This window comes from Sturnus vulgaris, chromosome 1, assembly GCF_052056855.1.
Source record: "Sturnus vulgaris isolate bStuVul1 chromosome 1, bStuVul1.hap1, whole genome shotgun sequence".
Lineage (NCBI taxonomy): Eukaryota > Metazoa > Chordata > Aves > Passeriformes > Sturnidae > Sturnus > Sturnus vulgaris.
This window is the reverse complement of record NC_142243.1, coordinates 84,036,562-84,054,284: the sequence shown is the minus strand read 5'-3', so window position 1 is coordinate 84,054,284 and position 17,723 is coordinate 84,036,562.

The following is a 17,723-nucleotide window of genomic DNA, read 5'->3' as shown; positions in this document are numbered from 1 at the left end:
TTGCATAAGTTTAAAAGTTTGCACTCTCGTGAAAACCTATATATGTCAGGTCAAAAAGAGCTCACAGACAGATGATTTTGGACACCTGTGTACTGCAAACAAGCTTAGCTGCAATATATGAAGAGACATGACAAGAACTGGTATTTGGGAAACCAGTCCTAAAGAAGAGAAGGATCTCTGAGCAAAGGAGATATCAGCTGCCTCTCGGGGTTACTAAGCTACGCTTTTCTGGGTTACCTCATTTCAGTGCAGGCCCCTGACAGCAAAGCCCTCTGAGCCATATCCTGGTTGCAAACACTTCTGTATATTTTATCTAACTAAGGTACTCTATTTAATATACTAAGAATAAAAAAGAGATAACTGACGAAAGAAAGAAGACAACATAGTGGGTTTGACTTATTTTTCCAAAAAAACTAAAGGAGCAGAGGAACGAGTTGGAGAAGTGCTTTAACAGAGCAAAAGAATTACCTTCATCTGGGACACGAGAAAACAGGTCTGGGAGCGTGACTGTTTCTTTTGGGTAGAGAAGAAGGAGTATATACATTGAGAGGAAACTAAACTGAAACTGAACTACCTTACAATCTTTGCCCAAATAACCTGAGCATCAGTGTATGCTAATTAATGCTTAGTCATCAATAGTATGGGGGCATTTTGACAAATTTAATAAGAACAGGAAACTGAAAATATTCTGTAAATACCTTTTCTCATAGATGTTGCAAACAACCTCATATATATGATGATACGTATGCATCAGTATTTATGTGTACATATTTGGCATATTGGAGTTGTTTCTATTGAATATTTACAAACATCCAGATTCAACACATTCAGTATTTACTAAATTGATGGCAGAATAGACATGGTTACGGCTATTACAAAAAAAAAAAATCAGATTTTTTTCCATAGAAAAGAGTACTGTGATTATTTAATAACACTTTTTCAGTACAAAATGCCTATGTTCTTTGAACATGAGTTTACTAATTATGGATGTAGAAGACTAACCTTTTGTGATTTAACCCAATTCAGCAACTGAGCACCAGGAAGCTGCTGATTCTCTCTCTCGGTGGGAGCGGGGAGAGAATCAAAGTCTAAAAGTGAGAAGGCTTATGAGTTGCAATAACATATATCCAATATGGAAAGCAAAAGCAGCTCATGCAAGCAAAGCAAAGGAAGAAATTCAACAGCTCCCATCGGCAGCCAGGTGTTCAGTTATCCTCAAGAAAGCAGAGCTTCATCACACATAACTGTGCCTTGGAAAGACAAATGTGATCACTCTGAACATTCTTCCCTACTTTGTTCTTCCCCCTGAGTGTGATGCCATCTGAGCACTCTCTCATCTGAGTGTGATGCCAGATGTTATGTAGTGTACTTTTGGTCAGTTGAGGTCAATTTTCCTGGCTGTGTCCCCTCTGAGCTCCCTGGGCATCCTCAGCTTCCTCACTGGTCGGGAGGGGCGAGCAACAGAAAAGTCCTTGGCGCTGTGTAAGCATTGTTCTGCAACAACAAAAACACCCTTGAGTCACCAACACTGGTTTCATCACAAATTCAAAATGTAACCTCATACCAGCTACTGAGAATAAAAATAATTCCATCCAAGTCTAAACCAGTGTAAGTTCTGTGAATAACTTGTTTGGAAACTGTTAGGAACTCTTCTAATATCTGAAATATCACTTAGAGAGAATTCATTCTGTTAGATAATATTCTTACAATGCTTTGAAATGGAAATCCCTTGATTTCATATGATCAAGTTCAACATAAATTTAAGCAATGATTGCATATATCTTTCCTGTTTCATTTCTCTGTATCTCTAAATTTCAATATTGTGCTGTCATGTTATGCCTCCTGAATTTAAAACTGAAATATTTCAACAGAATAGACACTATGAAAATTATCCACATTACTCCCTGGCTGATAGCTCTGCCACTCTTTGAAACAGCTGAATTCCCAGTGTGCCAGTAGTCACTTCTGTTATCAGCAGAGGCATTTATTTCCGTGCTCAGAGTGTAGCACATTTTAATGACTCTGAAATACAAGAAGACATGCAAAACTGATTTTGCATTCCATGCCCTTAAGCAAGCCTATTATCCATGTTGTGAAAACAGCAAGTTAGCATTTTTGTTGTAATTATTTGGGCTGATTATGTATTATGTTTCTACTCAGAAGCATTTTCTTCCAAAGGAGTTTATGCAACTACAAGCTGAGAAAAGGCAAAGCAGCATTCCAGAGGCATCTGCCTTAAGATAACCTCATGCAAGTTTCCCTTGACAAAGCTGGCATGATTTATGATTCAAGAAAGTCCACAATGTACGTATTGTATGTCTCAGATAAGAGTGATTCAGGATTGTCTGTAAAGAATACTTTTCCAACACTTATACTAATGATTATAATAATTCTTAAACTGTGTATATTTATGCTGAGCAGGACTATGATACTAGTGTTATCCAGGTATTTAAAAGGCAATGTTTTAATTCACTAATGTACATTTCCAAAATAATATTTTTTGATGAAATAACTCCCTGATTGTCATTTTCATGAAGAAATGCTTCTGCAGCTGTTAGGAAGAGGTGAAGCCTACTGCAAAGCTCATATTTACTTTTTCATTTAGTAAACTGTAAGATTTTTATCCTACTTTTCCTTCATACTGGTATAAGAGCAGAAAAGTACAGAGAGATCAGCAGTGGAGCTGGCTTGCTGGAAAAAAATGAAACAGCTGCACTTCTGATGGAAAAGTGCTGCCATCCTGATATCTGAGGTCATTGTAGCAAATGTCCTCATCTGGGCCTGGAGCATAGGAATGGGGACATCTGGTTTACTTTCTCTTCCAAGGATAAAGAGGAGTTGTTCACCCTGCAAAAGAAAAAGCCCTGATTATTGTTAGGGAAGGGTAAGAGCACAATTTGGCTAGATGAGTTCACACAAGGAACAGCCCCAGCTGTGTAGCTGGGAGAGCAGGACAGGACAATCAGGTGCTTGTTGCAAAGCCCTCTAATGACAACAAAGACTGACAACCAGAACCAGTGTCCAATCAGCCAGAACACTGGAATTCAAATCTGAATGCAGAAGGGTTGGCTTAAGGAGTAAGGGATCAGTAGGCCTTGTGTTGTGAGATTAGAAAAAAGAGTGGGAAAAACCACAGGTGGAAACACTGAGAAAGGCCCCTCTGTGCAGAAGATGTACAGCCACCCACCAAACACAGACAAGTCTTGTTACTGTGCAGTGAACAGACACTTTACAAACAACCAGACCTCAGGAGACATATATAGGAGGGCAATCATAATAAATACAGCGTTAACTTCAGCAATTTGGCTCTCCAAAGGGGTGTATATTCTATTTATAATATTAACTGTATTGTCTGGACCTCAGGTAAGAAGTGTACAATAATGAATGTAAAGATTTGGAAAGGAATTCATAGAACTAATCAGGAAGAACTACACCCTTAACCATCAGCTCATGCTCAAACCACAAGTTTATTAAGAAGACTATAAACAAAATGCTCAAAATTCATACCTAATGGTCTTCAAAATCCATAAGGAAAGTTCTTGACTATTGGAGCTTGAAATCAGTAAAGGGGTCAAAACATTCATAAGGTATTCCTTCTTCATTAGCAGGCATATTCGTGTGTAGAATGGCTGGCCTTGGAAATAGTTGCCAAGGTATTTTTTCTGCTCTGATGCAGTTTTTGTATATGATAGCCTGTTCTGAGAGATTATTTTAAAATTAATTGTTGCCCATGTGGACCTCTAATTGCATAGCATGCAGGAAAAAAGAAAATGCAGTCCAATTAATAATAAAAAACCATATTTTGTTCTAAAACTTGATGAGAAAATAACATATTCTGGGCTGTTATCAATGTGTGAAATTGTTGTGAAACTCATTACATAATAACTTTCAACTTTTTTTCCTTAAATTACTTATTTGGGAAAAAAATTGTGCATGAAATGTTTTTTTATTGCATTATTTTAAAATTATTGGTATAGACAACTATCATTGTTTAAGATGACAAGCAAGTGGAAACTTAAAAAGGGAGTTGTATATTGAATATCCAACAATGATTTTAGGAAATTTAACTTTTGTTTGGAATTTGGTTTGATAATTCCAATTTTAAAAAATATTCACCTTATTGTTCTAAGAAATATCTTTTTATTAGAAGTACCAAGTACAGTTTTGAAAATACATCTTAGACATCAACATATATAAATTAAAATATGGTTAGCGTACAATTGCAGTACTTAAATCAATATATGCTGCATAATAAATAATATAAATATATAAGATTTTTGGAGATAACTAGTGACTTAGATTTTGTTATTATTTGGGCTCTTAGTTGATTTTCTTTACAAGGACTTACCTTCAAAGTGTATTTGATCATTATTTTCTGAAAATGGACCTGTTTCATGTTTCCTCTTAATTTAGACCTGACTTGGGACACATAAAAGCTGCACATTGCTCTTGAGTTCTCGAGAATTGACATAGATTAAAGTTACCAAGTGATGAAAGGAAGAAGGGAGAGAGATAGCGATAAGAACACAGAATAAGATAAAGTATTAGTCTTTAAAATAATTTTATAAGATAAAGAAGATTTATTCAGATCTACAGTTGAAAAAAATACAATTATATGATTGAATGAATTTTAAAGAAATTTTTAAAAAATTCTAGATTCTTCTTCGACCAAGAGTGTTGAGATAGTGAAGAAGCAAAGAACATATAGGTAATAGTGTGTGCTATGGTTCATTTCATAATGTAACCCGTGACAGGGTAGCCCAAAACCAGCAATGAACTACAAGGTGTATGACATGGAAGAGGCAGACTGTGTCACAAAGGACTGCGGACAATGAGAATTCCACAACAAAATGGAAAACTTTGGAAACATGTGAGAGACTTAATTGTGTGCTGCACATAGGTTCATAACTGCAAACACAACGTGAAAATCAGAGCAAGTGGATAAGATGAGAAATTTGAGAAGCAGGAGTTAATGGACTATTTCACAGTAGTGAAAAGTTGACATCCAATTTCCTCTAAAAGAAATAAGTGAAAACACTAATGTACTGTTCATGTTCTCAGGGCATCTCTGTAAGTAAAGCTGTATCTTTATGTCAAAGTTTGTGTCTTAAAGAGAAATTTTGTAAGCCAATTAATGGTTGTTTTCAAAAATGGAAGAGTAACAAAAAAAAATTGAGAACATTTCTCTAATGCAATATCTCCAGCTTTTTGATGGCCAGCTGTCTGCTGGTTTTCTGTAATTATGCATCATATCTCAAGAGAAGACTGTGGCTTCTTAGAAGCAATATTTTTTTCCTAAAAGTACAGATTCTATATTTCTAATGTTATTCTATATTTGAATGCTAGCAAAAGAATGTAACTTGTTAAAAATTATGGGGCTTTCCCTTCCTCCTAAACGACAAAAAGCTGGAGAGGGAAAAGTAATTAATAAGAAGCAGAAACTGAAATATTCTATCCCAGTATCTGGGTTTCTGGTTGACTGTGCAGCTTTAAAAATTTTATAACTTCAATATCTTAATAATACAAAATAAGTTGAGATATCTCTATGTTATGTTAGTTCAAACCCCAAATTATTTTGTGCTAGCATAATGAAGAAATGAGTATCATAAGGCCAGCTGACTTAAGAACTTTCTAGACAATGAGAGAAAGTTTTCAAATCACTACTTAGAGTAATCTGTCTTTCTGTTCCCTCTGTCTTCAACAGTGGGTCAGGAAACAACATGCTTTTATACATGCTTCATCATTGTTTTAATTTGAATGGCCAAAAAACCTGTCAAAATATTAGCTGCTTTCCTAATGTTTAGGAAATTATATTCTAACTATAGAGGATCTGATGTTGATTTAGAGCATTTTGTCTCTTATGTAATCACATTTAGCTCTTTTTACTCCTTCATTGTCAAAAATATTCAGATCCAAAAATCATCCTTTCCATAAATGCAAAATTTCAAAATTTTCCTCAATTTACTTCTGCCTGGCTTTTCTGTCTGAGGACTGAGATCACATCTTCAAAAAGACTTGGGGTTTTGTTTATTTTTGGTTTTTGGTTGCTTGGTTGCTTCTAGCACACCTCAATGACATTAATTACTTGTTAAACATCTAGTTCAGGATACAAACTAATCTGTCCATGTTTTAGATATTCTTAATTCATCTCCTGGTGAACAGGAAGCTCCATTATAAGGAAGAACTTAAATAAAATCTCTGGAGTAAGATATTCAGTATCTGTGTCTGGCAGCACACAATTTGCCAGTCACTGTATACTCTTCTCTAGAGCAACCTCAATATTATTTGTAAAGCTTATGAAAATATACAAGTAATCAAGTAAACTTTCATTAATGGGGAAAATATTCATCAAATCAGAGCAAAAAATTTCTTATAATAGCCAGGTAGCAGCAAAATGGTGTTTGGTTTTTTTGTTGGGTCTTGTTTTTAATTTAATATATTACACTTTTTGGAATTAGCAAATTAAAAGATCAAAGGAAAGACTCTCTCAGCAGATAAAAAAAGCAAATGCAGCATAAACAGAGAAATTGCTATTTTGTGGAGACACACCTGAGTGGAAGCAAAAAGGAGAGACAATAAAGAGCTCAAATAAATGAAAGGAAGAAGTAGATGCAGTAGTATGTTTACTCAAGTTTGTTTTCCTTAGCAAAAAGACAATAAAGAAACAAATAAATGCTTCGCTTAACTATTTTGAGCAGTTGGACCTCTAAAAGAAGAACACAAAGTCTGGTGACTCGGGCTTTTTGATGTCATTTTATTTTATTTGTGTGATTTTTTTTTTATGTTGCCATATGAACTACTCAAGCTGGATATTTTTTTTAATGTGTAAAATAACTTTAAAATTAAAGTCTGTGTTTACTGCAAGCCTCCATTTTTAGAAGTTATTTTATTCTTTCATAAAAAATGGCTGATAACAATTTGCTTGTTTCATTACTTTTGGTAATGTGAAAATTTTAATTAAGTATGGTATTGCTGCAATCAAGGAGAGCACTAAAGACACATAGACAGATAGAAGCTAGTAAGGTTTTATGTCACTTAATTTGTAGCAAGGACCAACAACTCACTTTGCCAGGCAGTGAAAATGTGGCTTGCTTTCACTTGAAAACTCTACTAATTGGAAGGAAGAAAAATTATCAATAACAGATACTGTTGAATTCTGTGCACCACCACAGTACCTACATAGAGTACTTTAAAAATCAACTCAGTTTTCTAGCAAGCTTTTTGAACTAATAGAAAAGTATAGTAGGTAAAAACATTAATAGACTTGGATTTGCTGATGAAGGACAAATTTCTGAGCTCAGAATTCAGCTTTTTTTTAATGACCCCTTTTTGGCCCTAGTTTAAATAGTGAAAGCAGTGTATAATATGATGCAATCAGGTAGCAGGGGCAATAGCGAGTGTTGAGTTGCTAATTCTGGGGGAGAAAAACTGGAGTTAAAGAGATGACATAAGCTTTGCTCTTTTGGATAAACATTAGTCATTCTGCCACTCAAAAAGATAATATCAGATATACAAGGCCATTTTAAAGTTTCTCCTTTCGAAGATGTAGTCATTTATGAAGAAAGGAAAGAAAGGTATTTGAGGGCACCGTGCAGGTTCTTTTGTATACATTGGACTTAGTGCACTTGCCTATTATGGAGAAGTTATGATTTAGTATTTTCAACTTCTTTCCAGTATGTAACTCTTGAGACAATAGCAATGCTTCTTTTCCTATAATCTATTTTTGCATAATTGTGATGAAATTATTTTTCATCCCTGCAGCAAGAATGGCTGTTTTGTAATCGTTCAAGCCTATGCATCTTAGAAGAATATAACCATAGCTGAGAAATTTTCTTTGGTGATATTAAGAGCAGTGATATTCTTTATCTCCTGGTGTTTAGGTTAGTGTGCATATGTTTATCTCGTTGAAATAAGACAGGAATAGTCATCAAATCATTAATCTGAACAGGTTCTCTATACTTTTTTAATTATGGACATTTCTGACTAACAGGTAAATAGGACATGATTTGCAGTCCAAACATAATTACTAGTTTCTTGCTTTTCTTCTGAGGAGTGGAAGTTTTGTAAAGCTGCATGGCTATATTTTCATTTGGACAGTAAACATAACAATGGAAGAAGTTTTAACATTTTTGGGCCATATTTGTACTGAGTTTTTAGGGATGTGATAATGCATTTCTTGACACTGGAAACAATAAATAATTAGAGTAAATGGGGAGGCTTATGAGAAAGAGAGCAAAAATATGTGAAAACAAAGGATCAAATAAGGACTTTGTAAGTCAGAGAAAATTCTGTAAAATTAAGGAAGAGACAATACATTACAAGGAAGATGATTGGTCAAAAAAAATGAATTATCAGAAAAAAAACTGTTAACAAGTAACATAGATTAATATATATCAATAGGTAGTTTTAACTGACAAAAATATAAATGGAAATCATTTTACTTTGGCTTAAAGTTCTGATATGGTTAGCACACTTACAGATTCTTACATTAGAGCAGAATTTTTACAGTAATAGTACTATGAAACTTTTAATTTCTTTCTAAGAAAATACATCTTTTCATAAGTTTTCAAGACTTCTGTATAAGGGTTTACTTCAAGGGAAAATGAAACTTCCTGAGGTTTATAAAACCCAGAAACATTTCAACCATCTCTTTCTTGAAAATCAAAGAAATCAAGTGCACTGTGAACATGAAATAACAGATTTAAGTAGCACGATATGTTGTATGGACACAAATCAAATCTCTGATAGACACAATTGCCAAAGACCCAAAGTGAAAAAGAATCTGGAAGGTTATTATCTTCAGCCAAATTCAGTGTTAAGAAATTGAAGAAGAGTGTTTTATAGGTCAAACATTGTCCCCTTAAAGAGACTTAAATATTTTAGAGAAGTAAGAAACCATTTAAAGGCAAGATGAAGTCTTGATTTGAGAAACTCATATATGACTCATCTGGTATTATTGCGAAAAGACACTCTTCAGAAATCAAAAGGAATAGATCCTTTGAACTAGAAATAACAGCTGGAAAAATTACAAAATCATGCACAGAAAAATTGGTGGATAGTAAATTAATCATTGACATGTTTGCATAAAGATTTCCAGGGGCATTAGGAATTAAGCACATTCAGAAATCAGCAACAATTTCATTAAGAGTTTGTTTGGTTACCCTACTAGTATCTGCATAAATATCACATATGTCTATTTCAGAATCAACACATTTAAATTCCCTTACAGGCTGTCCCACAAGGTATATTTTCAAATGTTCATATCTATGTCCTTTGTTCTAGGTTCATTTCAAGACAATATCTTTTGTCTTTCCCTCATTATACTTTCTTTATCCAAGTTTCTTCTCAATCTACTTCTGAAAGAATTATTCCTGGTGAATTTTCTTTCAAAAGTATAGAGAAATTGAACTAAGATGAAAATATCTCTTGTAATGGCATAAAAATGTATAGCACATCTCATAAATGTACTTTTATTCACATATTCATATATATTTTTTGATAAATGTATGTTATGTTTTTATCCTGTTTAGTTTTATCCTATGGATTCAATGACACATCACATTCTGAACTTTTTCTGCATATAAGGACAGCTATTGGATTTCATTACAACCCTCTTTTTTTGAGGGGTGGCATTACTGCTTTCCACTGCTGCATTTTTTCATACCATCAGTGCAACCCCTGGCATGATGACAGTCTTTCATTTGGAGACAACCTCTGTCTGGCACAGACAGCACTGTTCCCAGCCAGTGATGATGGTGCATTTCATCTCAGCCAGGCTTCTTGTTGCCCCTAGGGCAATGCAGCTGTATAACTGTGACTACACGTGCCACTTCTTATAGGCCATATTGCCGAATATTTTTTACTAATGTTGTGGATAACACCTCTGTAAAGAACATATTAGAATTACACTGTGTCTTCTCTTGGGATTTGATGCTAACTGTCACACTCGATGATCAGGAGTAGACTGCCACACATATTAACATGAGAAACTTGTGCAAACATAGATGGAAGTCTCCAGTCACTTTTTCTTGCCAAGACAGCGTCTGAATACCCAGAGGTTATTTTATTCGCTTATGTATAAGTTCCTTTTCTTGAGGAAACCAATCCTTCAGATGCTCAGAGTAAATGGATTTTAAAATGAAAGTTATGCAGATATCAGGATTTAATGCAGTTCTGAATCAAATCAGATTGGTACTTCTGCGTACCTGTGCAAGCTTAAAAAAAAAGCTTTAAAATGTATTAGATAATTAATTTCAAAGCAAAGAAGTATAGATTTATTTCATATTGCATTCAAGACAGTAAGAAGTACAAAAGTCTGTCACCTTTATTGTTGGAAACAAGAATCTTAATCATTCTGTCACCTTTGGATTTTAAGACTGGATCTCACTCTATTGTAAATTATTTACAAATACTAACTCAAGCAGAAAGAGTGCTACTAAGAATCGTATATTGACACTTTCCACCTGTTATCAACAGGTAAACCATGACAAAGGGTCTGTACATGCCAGTAAAGAAGTAAATACAACTTCTAAGGCTGTGCACTGGAGACATAAAATAATAGAACCATATATCATGTGGTAGGCAGCAAATGCCTAGGTCATGAATTAAAAATAATGAAGATGTAGAAGTCTAGTCACAGGTATGGCAAGCCTTGTAGATATGAGGTAATTTCAAGTAATAGTATTGAAAAGCTAATACCCACAGAATTATTCTCTTTTTTGTTTAAAAGTTTTCATATGTTCTCTCCACAAATTTGGGATGGCAATTTTTGTTCACTAAAATATTCCATGTTGGCAGTATCTCACCTCCCAGTTCAGATCCAAAATATTTGGCAAAACTTCTATTAAGAGAGGGGGTTTTTTGGACCTTTTCCAAGTGACTATTTCAAAATCAATAGCCAAAATGTCATCCTGCAAGTATGAAGAACTAAATGAAGAAGAAAACTCTGTAAGGGAAGCCCTAGCTAGAAATTCCCTATGTCATCACAGGCCCTGGTGTTAGGTTTTTTCAGTGTATGTTCTTCATTTTACCTACTTTCATGTTTAGCATATTTGTATAAATACTTGTGTCAATGTAATTTTCACTGACTTGATCAGGTTACTAAAGCATGGTTATCTGCTGATGCAATAAGGCACCTCTTTTCCAGTGGTTGCTGTGAAGTTCTAAAATTCCTGATATCATATCATATCATATATTTACTTCTGAAATAAAAGGTAAAATCAAGACGGATTTATTAGATCCAGGATCACTTCTCAGCAAGGAATATGGGTTAATGTGACTCTGGTACATTAGCAAATCGAACAGCATAGCAAAAGCAGATCTGTGTAGCAAAACAATTGATAGAGGACTCAGTGTTTGCACTGTGCACGTTTGGTAAGAATAGGAGAAAGGTGTGGACTTTACACCCAGGACTGAATGTTCACATGTAATTGAAGAACATTAAGTGGGCTCCTAGGGTGCATTTTTCAATTTATTTTCATCTGGAATTAATCTTTTTTGTGTAATCTGCAACTACTCTGTGATATAAATCAAGGCACGAGAAGTTGGAACATTTAGGAGTTTTACTTGAAAAGTATATTTCTGGGGCAAATTTACAGCACTAATGTACATGTACTCTGTTTCAGCTTTAGAGTTTGACTAAGTCCACCAAACAAAACAGAACTGGGAAGAGAGGGGGGCGAGGGGAAGCATTAAAAGGCATATCTGCCATGAGCATATGAAGTATCCCAATTAACTTCTGTGCAAGAAATGCACAGAAACATAAGGAGCTAGATGTTTGGTGCAAAACTGTGAATAAATAGTGTCTGCTTTCACAAAGTGTCTGTCTTCATTTCTTTTAAATGGATAATGAAAGCCATAGATGGCCAAGACTAAAACCACTTTGCCCTAGTGTCTGTAAGTTATACCCAAGTTTCAAACATTCATCCCAGGAGAACAGAAATGTTTCAAATATTTTGCATAAATTATTACCTTCACATCATGAAGACAAAGAGAAGGTTTTCAGACAACACGGTTTATTATCGCTGAATCCTATTCTTTATGGTTCTGGTTTCTGCAATACCTCTTTCTTTCCTTGCTGCAATACTGCATTTCTTCCAATACTTGATAAAAGAGAGTCTTATAGATTGTTGGTTTTTTGGTTTTTTTGTTTTTTTTTTTTTTTTGTTGTTGTTGTTGGTGGTGGTTTTTTGGGGTTTTTTTTGCCAGGGAAATTATTAACTTTGTTCTTAACGAGAATCTGGGCTCTACTGGAGGTTCTCTTGACTATTGCATGAGCAGCGATTTTTCACTTTCGTTGTGATTTCGTGTGTTGAACTACTCCATGCACTTTATTCAGTCGGCTTCAAAAACAACCAGATCTTGTATCATTGCACTTACTATGGTGATAGAATACAGCAAGAAATTAAATGAATAAAGCACAAAAAACATAGACACGTTCCTTGAATCTCCTATAATACCAAATTGAAACATTAGGTTTCATGCTGCCTTTTATCACTTTTGCTTTATAGTTCATGGTATCTCATTGGTATCAAGTGGTTGTTTTGTGTCCATGATGTATTTGAATGTAACTTTTGAATGTAACTATCCTCATGATATAGGCTAAAGTTCCCAAGTAAATTGATATCTGATTTGCTGGTGGGCATGTAAAACTTACCTTCTTTGTCAAGTAAATGTTCAAAAAGTTTCTAAATCAATTGTCATTCTAATATTTCTGTCAAAAAAATCACATCCTAATGAATTAAAATTTAAAGACTCAGTCATGCAAATTTTATTCCAATGCATTTGATTTTTTTCTGGACTGAAATTATTAATTCACTTCCAGTTATATTCTGCCTAGTGAAGATATATTCAAAAAACAACCTGTGTTCAAAGAACTGTTGGCATGGTAATTCATTCTCATTTAAAATCCAAATTATAGCTCATTAGGGATCCTATATTCTGGGGGGAATGCCCACCATTGGTTTTGTTAATGATTCTCTAACACTATAATTCTGTATGAGTACACGCATTAATTTACATGTAAAACTACCAGTATGATTAAACTAGATTTGCTGTAATGTCGCAACCTCTAGAACTAAATTTAGATGAAGACAGAATTCTTTCTGTCTTCAATATGTAAAAAGATTAAAATCTTAAGCGACATTAACTTGAACTGAGCTCTTTTTAACAAAAAATCTGGAGGAAAAAACCTAATTAATCTATTACTTTGAAAACTTTATATAGTAATATAATAGATAATATATAAATTACTGCAAAACATGTTATTCAATTAATAATTTTAATTATTATTTTACCTAGATGAGTGGGTTTTTTTAAACTTTTTTTCAAGAAAAAGGGGTTTTTTTAAATTAATGAGAACAGTTATGACTGGTTGTATTTTTAAGGTTATTTTGTGACTTGGAATTCAAGCTGGGAACAAAAAAGGGTAGCATTTCATCTTAACACATTTTAGATGTAAAAGTCAGCATAGTTTTTACATAAGTGACTATCCTTCAGAAGTGTTGGTGCTGTATCAAAGTGCTAATGAAATAAATTACTTGGGCATTTATAAAAAAAATCAGGAGATATGACTCTTGTGGCATTTTGTTAAAAGAACAAGGATACAGAATTAAACATTTCACCATTACCCCACTCCTTTGACACTTTCTCATTCTTGAACAGGGAGGTTGTAAAATCATAGTAATTCTGATTTGTTTTACTTGATGTCCAATTTGACAATTTCCATGTAGAGATTTAACTCAGAAGCAAGTAATGAAACAACTAGGGGTTTGGTCAACTACTCTTTTATAAAATAATTTGTTTTACTTTGCTTTTATATTACTCAAAGGTGAAAGATGCATCATTTTGTCCTAAGGTCTAATACACCATCTGACTTACAAGTGAAGGTATAATGGTTGTCATGAGATTTCATAATAGAAAACTGTACATTATTATTAAATTAAGATTATAGGCAGTTCCCAAAACAATTTAATTATCACAATGATATCAAAATATAATATTAGTTTACAAATGTTGTGTGTGTCTATCAATAATGTAAGTTTTGAAAATGCAGCTCCTGTATAACCTTCTGTTGGGTGGCTGCTCCCTTCAGATATGGTACAAGTATTTGTTTTGGCACAGGACTAAAGGGCAGGGGAAAATTAACTGTATTCTAATATGACTTAGCTGATTTAGTTGGGAATCTCCATACAAGGCTCAAATGTGCAAAGAGCATATTTTAAAGTAATGAGCTATGCAGTGATCTGCAAGCTGAGAACTACTGTTCTCCAGTAACCCTTTGATCTTATCCTATAATTACTGCCACAGATAAGAGATAGGTAGAAGCCACCATCAATCAGATGTAATACTTCAAACAGGAAAGCTGGAGCAGTGTCCAGTAGCTGTGAAGTGATTTTAGGGAAATTAAAATAAAGAGCAGCCTTGTAATTGTGAGGGTAAGTTACCATAAGAACTTTATACATACTGAATCCTCTGAAACAGATGAGAAATGTTTCTAAAACTTTACATTTTTTACTAAATATTCCTATGCCAGTCTGAGGAATATGATACTTGAAATCTCTAGTTTTATTGAGGATTTTAAATTCTTAATTCCGAAGTCTCATTACTGCACCTTAACTTTGTGTAGCTATTGAGTTTGTCTAATAATTTATCAATGGCTTATAGATATTTCAAAAGGGAAAGACTTTAAATTCTATATGACTTATTCAGATATTCTTTTTGGAAGGAAGAATACTGTGAGCATGCTTAATGACAAAATGTGTTCGGTAATACAATACATGCAGGTCTCTTTATACATGTAATCAAAGGAAAGCTTCAAGTTTTTGCACACTGCAAAGTTCTTTCAGTCAAAACTGTATGGAAAATCTAATGTTTCATGGTACCATGAGGATTTCCAAGGATCATTGAGTGTGATCCTTAGTTCACTCGAATTCATGTTTAAAATTAAAATGACCGATATTGAATCGTAAAATCTGACCTGCAAAGGATCATTGCTAACTGCTTTTCTTTTGCAACTGTGTTATTTGAATTTATCCTACATGATACAAGAATAATAATGACTGGATATACTGTGAAGTCTTATCCAAAACTCCTCAGCTTTGAGTTTTATTTTATTAAAATGGTTTAAACACAGTCAAGTCTGTCTGCTTTCAGAGCATGGGTTATGGGAAAATTGTTCATTTTCAAAGTTGCAAATCTCTATCTATCTACTTATTTTTAGTCCTCTTGAAAGAGCACTTTTTTGAACTTGTTCTTTTTCCCCTGAATGATAATTATGTACCTGGCACACACAGCCTCTGACATACGTACTCACAGCTGCTTTAAAACACTAAATCGTTTAGCCATGTTTCCTTTTATACATAAAGAGGTATAATTTGTGCAAATGCTATTTAATAAGCAGACTAATTATAATTTGCACATTTAGAAATACACTAAATTTTGTTTCTGTTTCAATTAAGTAATTGCCTAATTATTCTATAAACAGAATTAGCTAACATAGAAGGAACCAAAAATGCAAACAGGAATTAAATCATTCACTAAGCAGTTCAGCAAAGTGAAAGGTACTTCACGGTCTCTCTTACTATTTCCAGCAACGTGTTCTTGTTAATGCCCTGATTCAGCAATGCGTTTATGTGTCTGAACAATTTTCAGGGTCCCAAGGGTATTGCCAGCTCCGGCCAGCCATGTCCAGCCCCTGGGCTTCCTCACCCTGCCCAGGATCCCATGTCAGAGCCCTGGGAACAGCAGTCCCTGCCCCAGTGACCCCACAGCAGCCGGGCTGCTCTCCAGCTCCCCATAACCCTGCCCTGCCACAGCCCCAGATCTGAGCCTGTCCAGGGCTGGGGCTGTCCCCATCCCTGCCGGCCGCCCTGCTCCTGGATGGGGCAGCGGGACAGCCCCTGGATGCCACACCCTGCCTGGATATGCCCGAGGGAGCCCCAGCCGGGCCAGCACCCAGCCCCAGGTCACTGCCAGCCCCTGAGCTGCCCTGCAGCATTCTCCATGGGCGGGCTGGTGGCTATCATCCAGCACTCCACGGGCAAAGTCACCTGGCATGTCCTTAGTGAAATTTGAGAGGTCCCAGACATGGCAATGTAACTTGACACGAAGCAATCTGCGGCATGATGGCAAAGGGGGTCAAATAAATGAAAGGCAGACCAGAAAGCGTTTGAGTGCCTCGAGTCTTGTAAAAAGTCCAAACAGTACTACAATCTCTTATAAAATTGGAGAGCTACATTACAGTATTGAAATTTGGGAAAGACAACTGCTGTGAGGATGTATGGGGACCTTCTCTTCCATGGTTTCTGAACCGGCACCAGCCTTCCTCCCACCAGCTCAGAAGAATGTAGAACAACCTATGTCTGACTGCATAGTGTGCCCATATGCCTCACCTGAGCATTCAGCCTGGTTTTCCCCTCTTAAGCTCTGGAAAATGTTGATTCTGCCAGAACTTTGAGATCAATGAAGTTGGACCTCTGCCTTTACATGAATTCCCAAGAAAGACTAAGATGATTTTAAGGTTTAAAAAAAAAAAAAAAAAAAAAAAAAAGGAAAATATCCTCATAACAATATACACATTAAATATCTTGTTCAAGACTTAAAATGTGTTTTCCCTTTCCTAATTACATGAAGATCTAAGTCTTCATAGGCTGCTCCCATATACCTCTTGGCAGATTTTTTCTATTTACACAAATAAATATGGAATGTTTTCTTACACTGAATAAATCAGGAGTTACAGACTAGTAATGGTATCTGTGGATGCTTTTGTTGAAACCCGAGGTAAAAAAAATAATCTACTAATTTCAGGGGACTAAATAAATTGGTGTAATATATTTTCTAAACACCCTTAGAGTGTTTAGCTTCTGAAACAGAATTTTGTCCTTTCTTTTTTTTTAGCCAAATTGTTGCTAAAAAGCACTGATACGGGCTGAATATTCCTAATGGAAGCCCTGTTGGTTAAGTTTATACAGTTCAAGTATTCCTAAAAGAAAACTTGGTAATCAAACATATCCTCAGTTTGGATTCCAGTTCATATTTTCAAGCTTAAAAACTGACATCATTTAGATAGGAATCTAGAAACAGAGTTGGATTTTTTACTGTGACATTATTCAGGGAAAATGTACAGTCCTGGGACAAAATTTACTGCAGAAGTTCTGTTAAACATTTTGGCCTTAGAATAGCATGATCCAATTATTTCAAGACGGAAATGAAACATAGAAGTTATTTACATGTAATATGAACCCTTCCTGTCACAGACAAATTTGAATCTTGCTTCAAGGTCAGTTGAAGTGGTACCAAGTTGGAGTGGGGAGAGGTTTAATTCTGTGCAATGGTTTTGTATTGGGATTTCGATTTTCTTTTGTCTCACAATTAATGGTCATACTTTGCAGTAGTATAAATCTGCATCTGCAAATCACTTGTTAACTAAAGTCTGAGAATTATAACCCCACCAGAAAATAAGATTATATGTTTCAGCATTTATAAAGTTATTTAAGCTATGTAAGCTTTTAACAAAGTGAATTTTAAGAGTTTTCACATTCTTTTAGAAACACAGAATCAAGCTACTAACAAAAAAAAAAAATTAATGTACTGGTCTGTCAAGTGTATCACATCTTCCATACTTCTTTCCTTTGAAATATTCCTTCAAAAATACTAGAAACTGATAATATCTAACAGCTTTGTTTCAATTCTTCTTCTGGCTTTGTATACTTCAGTGTGTGTTT